Source organism: Urocitellus parryii, chromosome 4 (genome assembly GCF_045843805.1).
Source record: "Urocitellus parryii isolate mUroPar1 chromosome 4, mUroPar1.hap1, whole genome shotgun sequence".
NCBI classification, from domain to species: Eukaryota; Metazoa; Chordata; class Mammalia; order Rodentia; family Sciuridae; genus Urocitellus; species Urocitellus parryii.
In genome coordinates this window covers 52541796-52550758 of record NC_135534.1, presented here as the reverse complement: position 1 = coordinate 52550758, position 8963 = coordinate 52541796, and the positions used below count along the sequence as shown (strand labels likewise).

Here is an 8963-nt window from a genome sequence, read left to right as displayed (position 1 = left end):
GTAGCTCTTCCTTTGGTGTCCCAAACATACATTTATGAAAAAAAGATTGATATAATATGTGCTATTGTCGAGGCGCCCTGAACAGGGGTTGAGCATGCCCCCTTAGCCTTGAGTAATAGGGGTGTGGAACTGGAATCAAATGCAGTGTGAAGCAAGTGGGCCTTCCCTTCCCTCAGCAAGGAAGTGCAGCTCTGGGATTGGGCGTCACCCAATGGGACTGGGCTGCACCCCCCTGTTTGTTGTAACACTATCCCTTGCCTTATTTGGGTGGAATATTCTATCGAATGTCTTTCCCCTAATAAAAACAGGGGTTAGGGGTGCACTCGCTCTCTTGTCTCTTGGCTGCCTTTCTTCTTTTGCCCTCCAGCATAGGAGCTGACCCCTGAAGTCGCAGAGCCATCCCTGACCCCTGAAAAAGGTATTTTGTGTTTGTGTGGTCTTTTCATTGCCAGCCCAATTCCCGTGGAGTGACCCTGAATCCGTGGCTGTGCAGGACGTGGGCGACATGCTATTTTACTTAGCCTGCTAAAATTATGTATTATGGATATATACTTATTAAAAATATGGATTGAGGGAGGAGAGGAGGTTAAAGGGAGGTGCTGGTGAATGAAATTGATCAAAATATGTGCATGTTTAAATACATTGCAACAAATCCCACTATTGTGTAAATTCCTAATAAACCAACAATAAATAAATAAAAATATATATTGAACTCCATATTCTGCCCAGTGCTCTATGTATGTATCTACCATGCTTTGGATAACCCATTTTTTTCTTTCTTTTAATTAAAAAAGAAATATTTTTATAAAATATCAAGAAACACATAAAATGAAATAGAAAAAAATATCATTTACAAAAGCATCAAAAGTATTAAATTTTTACGAATAAAATTTTATAATCTTTTTTGATATATTTTTATTTTTTAATTAATTTTTAAAATTAATATATGACAGCAGAATGCATTACAATTCTTATTACACATATAAAGCACAATTTTTCATATCGATGGTTGAATACAAAGTATATTCACACCAATTTGTGTCTTCATACATGTATATTCCACCATCATTTCTAACCCCATGCCCCCTCCCCTCCCTTCCCACCCCTCTGCCTATCTAGAGTTCGTCTGTTCCTCCCATGCTCCTCCTCCCTACCCTACCATGAATCCTTATATCAGAGAAAACATTGGGCATTTGTTTTTTTGGGATTGGCTAACTTCACTTAGCATTATCTTCTCTAACTCCTGGAAAACTAATTTCTTATTGTTAGACATTTAGGTTGTTCCCAATTTTTTACTCCTATAACCAGTAAGTACATCAATAATGTCTTTATCTATACTTTGCATAAGTATCTCATAATTTCTTAAGAATAAATTTCTAGAGTAGGTCCAATTTTTACAGATAGGGCTAGACTGTCCTTTGAAATCTTACTCAATTTACATTCCTTACAAAAGTGTGAGAATGTTTTTCATTGTACTTCTTGTTTGGCACTAGGTACTATCATTCTTTTCTTTTTTTCTTTATAATTTTTAGTTGTAGATGGACACAATGCTTTTATTTATTTATTTATTTTTATGTGATGCTGAGGACCAAACCCAGTGCCTCACACATGCTAGGCAAGCACACTGCCACTGAGCCACAACCCCAGCCCTACTATCACTCTTTTCTAATCATATACATTTTATTTTGAATCTTCTGAATTTTGCTTTTAAAGTTTTAGAAGTATCTTCATATTGATTGTAATATATGCAAAGATTCAAAGTATAACCAAACATCTCTTAAATGGCTTCATGAATTGAAAGGGTCTAATGTGGTTATCAAACAGGAGGGCTGGGTTGTTCAAGTAAAGAACAACTCAGAATTGATCACTTGCTCATGGCTCACATCAGAGCAGTTTATCAGGGAGCTTGTGTATCACAGACAGCAGGGGACACAGGCTGACAGAGGTCCAGTCTTGACACTTGCTTCTAGAATCACTTTATTGGGTGGACGAGGATCTAGTGAATCATGCTCTGATTCTTAAAGCTTTCTCCTCAACAGACACAACTCAGTTCAATTTGTATTTCATTTTCCAAAGCAAACCATGAGAACAAACCTACCTTCACAGGGGATAGAGAAGTGCAGACCACAACATACCTGGCAGGGGAATTGGATGAGACTGTCACATCTTGGAAGAAAGGAACTACTATCGGGCACATGATATTATTTAACTGTCACAAATAAGAAAACTGAGACTTAGTTATAGCTCAAGATCCGTAAATAGAAGATTACAACCATCTGGGATTATAATGTGAACCTATCTTATTTTTTGGGGGGGAGGGTGTTAGCATAATTGCAGCCATATTCCTTTTCCCTACCCCCACTTTATGAATACTGTTCTTATTCCCCCAAAATAGAAGCTAGCCCCAGATAAAACCTACCGGCATGGAGATGTGCCAGTCTCTCCCTGTTCTCTCCCTGAGAGATAGGAGACAACTCACTGGCCCCTGAGATGGAGATGTACTGGTTTCCCTGTTCTCTCCTCCAGAGGATAAAGGGACATGTCGGTTTTCCTGTTCCCCCTCTGAGAGATAGGAAAACTGCCTGTCTCTGTTCCCAAGAAATAAACTTGCCTTCTACAAGATCGGGGGATGCTTACTATGACAGTCAAGACTGAACCGCCCCTAGTGCCTGGCCATGATTCTAGCCAATAAAAGGTGACATTCAAGGGGGAGTTGCTGCTGCTCTGTCTCACTTGCTGCTGGTGTCCCTCTCTTCGTGCAGAGAGCTTTGTCGGGCTCCTGACAATAAACCCACTTCTTATCCCAGGTGTGTGTTTGATCAGTCCTGCGCCACTTTTCTTTCAGTGGGTACTGGGGATTGAACTCAGGGGCACTTGAACATTGAGCCACATTCTCAGCCCTATTTTGTATTTTATGGAGAGACAGGATCTCAATGAGTTGCTTAGCACCTCCTTGCTCTTGCTGAGGCTGGCTTTGAACTTGTGATCTTCCTGCTTCAGCCTTCCAAGCCAAGGGGATTACAGGTATGCATCACCCAGCAATCTATCTTACTTTTAAAAATGCTCTTTGTATTACATTATCTTGCTCTTAAGAGCATCAGCAACGTTTCCAGAAAGAAACTCAGGGTTTGGGACACACATTTCCTGTAGTTGTGGGTCGACGTGGGTTCCTCAGGGTCTCTGGAGCTGTTTTCATGCCCTTGTTGTTATCAGTGAGCACATCAAACATATCACCTTTTCCTTGGTAGGCCTTCCTGCTTCCCATCTGACAAACTCTGCATGTAGTCAATTCTGATCTTGTGATACTTGTTTCACAGAAGTGCCCACTGTTGATTTTCTCCTCATGAGACATAAATTTGGATTCATCATTTCTAAGTATAAGAGCATCATTGCTTCGAGGATGCGGTCTTGCAAATATCCTATGTTCTGACCATGCTTCATGCAAAAGAAGTCCTAACAACTATCTTGAGCAACGGTGGAGTTCTCGATAATGTGCAAACTTCTTGTCTCTATGCATTTTGTGTTTTGACAATAATATTCTGGGAGAAAATAAAAATCTGTTGAGAATCCACTGGGTGTCAAGCACTGTTCTAGGCATTTTAATATATTTTTATCTTATTTAGTTTTCAGTATAGCACTCTAATGAGGCATTCTTATTAAGGAGGATAACTGTATAATCAGAGGTGATAATGAAAGCTAAAAAAAAAAAAGACATCTGGTCTCAGAGTTCAGATTTCAGAAGTACTAACTTTTTATTAAATACTCCTGTGGGGATCTTTTTCAGCCTCTGCAAGACACTTATGATTTCTAAAAGGTATGCTTGGCCATCCCCTTGCAAATGGATATTTAACTCACAAGCGTATCATTTAGGACTGTTTTGGATGCAAGTGACAGAAAACTCAGCTCATTTTGGATTGAGAAAATAAATAAATAAGAAAGAAAGAGGAAGAAATTATTTGCTTATGCAACCAAACAATACAGGGTAGAATAGCTTCAGGTATGGTTTGGTCCAGGAGATCAAATAATATCACTGGGCCCAAATTTCATTCCTATTCTTGACCCTAGTTCTCCCTGTGTTCACTTCACCTTTCTCTAAGTCATGGCAAGAAGGCTTCAAGTAACCTTAGTCTTTTGTCCTCCCAAGAGTAAGTCCAGTAGAAAAGAGTATATATTTCTTTTTCAATAGTTCCACAAAATTTTCACTATATCTCATTGGCTGTGATTAGGCCAATATCTATTCCTTAGGCGGTCTCTATGGGATAGGGACTGTGACGCTAGGATCCTTCAGGCCTGAGTTCATGCCCATTTCTGGAATCGCCTTTCCCTTTGCATATGGACTTCCCCTCTATAGCTTTATTAGAGTATTGTTGACCATTAGAAATTAGACAGATTTAGTTGTACAAACTGATGTTTTTATATTTTCTCATTTCTTTTCTCTTATAGCCCCTGGTAACTAGCATTCTACTCTCTGTTTCTAATAGTTCAACTATTTAACAACCCACATGTAAGTGAGATCATGTAGTATTTGTGTTTCTGTGTTGGTTCTACTTCATTTCATCCTATGGGTTCACCCATGTTGTTGCAAATGACAAGATTTCTTTGTTTTTAAAGGCTGAATAATATTCCACGCATTGGTCAGTTGCTGGAAGAAAGTTGTATAAACTGTGTAGTGAAAACAAGTGACCAGAACAAACAGTACTTTAAAATCAGTCCCTTAAAAATAGTTTATAGTATCAAAATATTTTCATGTTATAAAAGCTGACCTTATAAATTTTCTGCAGCATACAGAAAAGTGTTCATTAGAAAATATTTGCGTAGCTGGGCATGGTGGTACATATCTATAATTTCAGTGACTTGGAAGGCTGAGGCAGGAGGATTACAAGTTTGAGGCCAGACTAGGCAACTTAGAGAGACCCTGTCTCCAAATAAAAAATAAAAAAGGCTTGGATGTAGCTCAACAGTAAAGTGCCCCTTTCAATCCCTAGTACCCCAAACCAAACCAAACAAAATTTACACAATAATTACTGAGAAGTGTGAAACCTTTCTTGAGCTGTTAGAAAGCTCAAAGCCATATTTGTTCAATTATAGAAACTCCTTCTTCCCAAGTTCTTACTAACCTTATTTTATCTTTTAAAATCTTAGAACAAAAAGAAAACATATATATTCTTGCAGAAAAATTGGAGAATAAAGAGAAACCAGGGATAACCCAATGTTTTCTTTTTCCTCTTCTATTTATGCCAAAGGAATGAAACTAGAAAAACCAAAAGCCTCTTGTCCCACAGCAGTCACAACTGACGGGGCTCAATGAGCATAATGCTGTTTTGACCAATAGGAGTTTACCCTACTAAGAGGTCTCTGCTTCCCGTCTTGCCAACATATCAGAGAAATCCTGCTTTGGGAAGGGTGGTATATATATATATATATATATATATATATATTTTTTTTTTTTTTTAATGAAGGATTGTGATGGATATTTTAGGACACAAAGAGCAGGAGCCCAGTTGAAGGAATACTCTTTGTTGACCTTTGTTTTCCATGGAAAGCACTGATGAGCAACACTTTGACCTGACCTGCCTTCATTTTTCAGGGCTGGGTTGTGCTGGAAGTCTGAATAGTCTAGGATCCCTAGCTGGAGTGGCCTACTTGGTCTTAGTGAGTAAACACAGAAGTCATTTGCTGACGCTTTTCTGGCTGAGTTCTGTGAGCCCTCTTCAGCTCCTCTGGTTACCTCCCAGGGGAAGAAACTGGAGTGTTCCCCTCTTGGGACACGCTGTCCCAGTGGGCAGGCCTTCTCTATTCTTAACAAGAATACTTAAAGTGCAAGTAAATAACATTGTTGGACACAGAAGAATTATTACAGAAGTCTTGCATCCTTTCATGCTCCATTTGTTGCAAAAAGTATGAGCAGTAAGAAGGGGTGGGACTTTAGGGAGGGATGAAGTCATGAGGGCAGAACCCTCATGCATGGGATTAGTGACTTTGTAAAACTGGGGTGCGGGGGTGGGGGTGGGTGGGGGAGTGGGGGTGGGGTGGGGGGTGGAATGCCTTAGTCCCTTTTGCTCTTCTGCCATGTAAGGTTGCAGTGGAAAAGCTCCATCTTCTGTGCACAGATTCCCAGCCCATGGATGTGGTGGGCTGACTCAGCAGTCTTCTAGAAGGATGCAGATGTGGTATGACTTCAGCATGGGGGTCAGTCACAATTTTCTAATCCTATTAGTTTCCCATGAGGGAAAAAAAAAAAAAAGTATCACTAACTGTATAGGAAATGTTAGCAGATGTTTGGTCCATGCAGCAGAATTTGTCCAGGGCCTTCCAACCTTTCTCTACCAGTTTAAACTAGTATCTGAAGAAACACAAAACACTTGCCCTTGAGTTGGGATGGCTCCAGAAACATCGCTTTTTTGGGGGGGTTTTTCAAAGATGTAGCCAAAAGCAATTCCAGACAGGTGGAGAGGGTGGGTTTTAGATTACTCTTTCTGCTGTTTGAAGTTCCCCTGGGATAAATACTTACTATGAATCAACAGCAATGCCCCTTGGCCCCTTGTTCTGAACCTTGAGTGATCCATGTTCCAAGAGCCAGCTCAGTCCAAACCAGAGCTCCCTGCCAAGATGATCTCTGTCGGTAAAAGTGATCATACATCGATCACAGACTAAGCAGCCTCCAGAGTAAGTCCTGTTTGTCTTTAAGATCCTCATGTTAAGGGCAGGATCTCTGTGCTATTTATTCTGAATCCCCAGCACCTGCTGCAGTCCTGGCCCACAGTAGGTGTCAGTTTCTGCTGGAAGGATGAATAGATGGATGAATGAAGCTAGACTGGGACTAGTTCCAGCTGTCTCCAGTCCTGCATATCTGGTGTTGTGGGTGCACAGTGCTGTAGCTTAGCAATGAGAGACAACGTGACAGAGCCCTCAAGAGTGCAGAGGTTACAAGCTTGTAGAGTGAGACACATCTGGGTCCTAATTTCACTCTGCGACTTGATCGTTTCCTCATATACGAAATGAGCATAATAAAATCTACCTCATTTGGCTATCAGTAGAATAAAAATCAGATTACACCTATAAAATATTTAGCAAAGTCCCTAGCACACAGTAAGCAATGAACAAATGGGCCATCTGGGATTCTATGCATCTATACCCCAGATGCTCTAGGCCCAGAGATCACGCACCACTGTTTCTAGAGGGGGTAGCTTTGGGAACCCTGAAGTCAGCCAGTGTAGTTGCTGTGCTCAACATTACCCTGGCAGGCAAGTAGGGCTGTGAATAATGAGTGAAAGGCTCTGAGGACACATGTGTGGGCATGAGGTAAGGGCAAGGTGTGATGAGGTCACATTGAGCCGGTAACAGACCTGCTGGATTCTCAGGATAAGAGTTATGGCTGAATTCATAGAAGGTGAGGTGTGGAAGGGAACTTCATCTGGGTCTACTCTGGGCCTTAATTTGATGGGGCTTCCTCATCAATCATGGCATGCTTCTGCTCTGTAGGGATGGTCCTTCTCTGCCAAGTGACTTTATGGGGACCATTGTGACTATTAAATTTGATTCAGGCAAGATGCACCACTGAGCAAATTTTATTGTGAGTTCTCTATGCCACGAACTCCTACAATCTGTCATCTGAGAAAGCCCCAGAATACTAGCCAGGCTCTGCCCTGTAAGCCAGGTGAGTGATGATTCTGTTTGTAAAATTTTAGTTGCTCAGAAATGACTGATGGTGCTGCCGGTGATTCCTGAATTATTCTTTTGGTAATCAGTTATTCACTCAACAAACATTTATTTCTCTTCTTTGCTTTTCTTCTAGGTGAAACCATCACTGCAAGAGACTATATTTAGGCCCACAGTGTGTCAGAAGGATGACATGTTCTATACAACCTTTTCACCCTGTCTGCTTCTATATACACAAGCACCTCTGTATATGAATTCCTGGAGGTTCTGTGACTTTTTAATATTCCCCAGAGCTACCTTCGAAAACTGTGAGGTCACTTGGATAGAAGCAGGATTCAAATGCAGAGTGTGAACACTCAAGAAGAGATGCAGACTACAGCAGTTGCTAGCATCTTTGAGCATTAACTATTCTCACTCAGAATATGGAGTATTTAGATAACAGCTCCTGCAGGAGCCAGGAGGTTTTAGCAACAGAGTTGCCAGTTTACATTTTAACAACCATGGGACAAGTCACTCTCTTCTTCCTGCAGTCTATAACTCTGACCGCTCAGTGGACTTCCTGGGAACAAATGCAGCTGGAGGAGATCAAACCCCAGTGTTGCTGGTATGCGGGGCACAAGCTGCCCAGTGCCACTCTTTCTCTGAGGAGCCAATGAGGTGTTGGTGGTGTTGAGCTCTGAACTAGAGGTCAGGATATTTTGGTTGCTAATTCTAGCTCTGCCACTTCCCTGCCAGGTGACTTCCTTGTATCAGGTGACTGTATGAGGCCTGCTGCTTCCCTGTGCACAGAATGAGGGCTGTCCTTGGCGTTACTCCCAGCTGCAGTGTTCTAGAAGACTGAATTAGCTTTGTCATCCCAAATTCTGGAAATAAGCAGTGAATGTTTAGATGATTATATACTTGGGAACTTTGTGTGGAGGTCCCAGACATTTGGTATTGGGTGGCAAAATCTCAGAGCTATGAAGTTTCACTCAAGTGCAAAGTTCCCAGAACTACTAACTTGTACAATTTCTCTAATGTGACATTCTTTGACAGATAATTTTATCATGTTGGAGGATAGTGACTTTTATTAAACAAGTACTCTTTGAAATCTTTCAGCACACCCGTCTTTTGTTTTTCATCATTATTATCAGTAATAATAAATATAATATCACCAGCTATTTATTCAGTGTGTATGACACACTAAGCACTCTTACCCTGTGCTAAGCATTACCACACTAGAATTCCACAATAGCCCTATTACCATTCCTGTTTTATAGACAAGAAAACTAAGGCTCAGAGAGGTCCAGAAACTTTCCCAAGGT

General features: G+C 40.9%; 1 long non-coding RNA gene across 1 annotated transcript; it reads left to right on the top strand.

Moving 5' to 3' along the window:
* The first annotated feature begins 337 nt into the window (after positions 1-337).
* LOC113187857 (uncharacterized) lies at positions 338-8759 on the top strand. Its single transcript, XR_003301466.2, has 2 exons — positions 338-418; positions 7796-8759. It is a non-coding gene; the product is annotated as an uncharacterized LOC113187857 (long non-coding RNA).
* Positions 8760-8963: the final 204 nt, after the last annotated feature.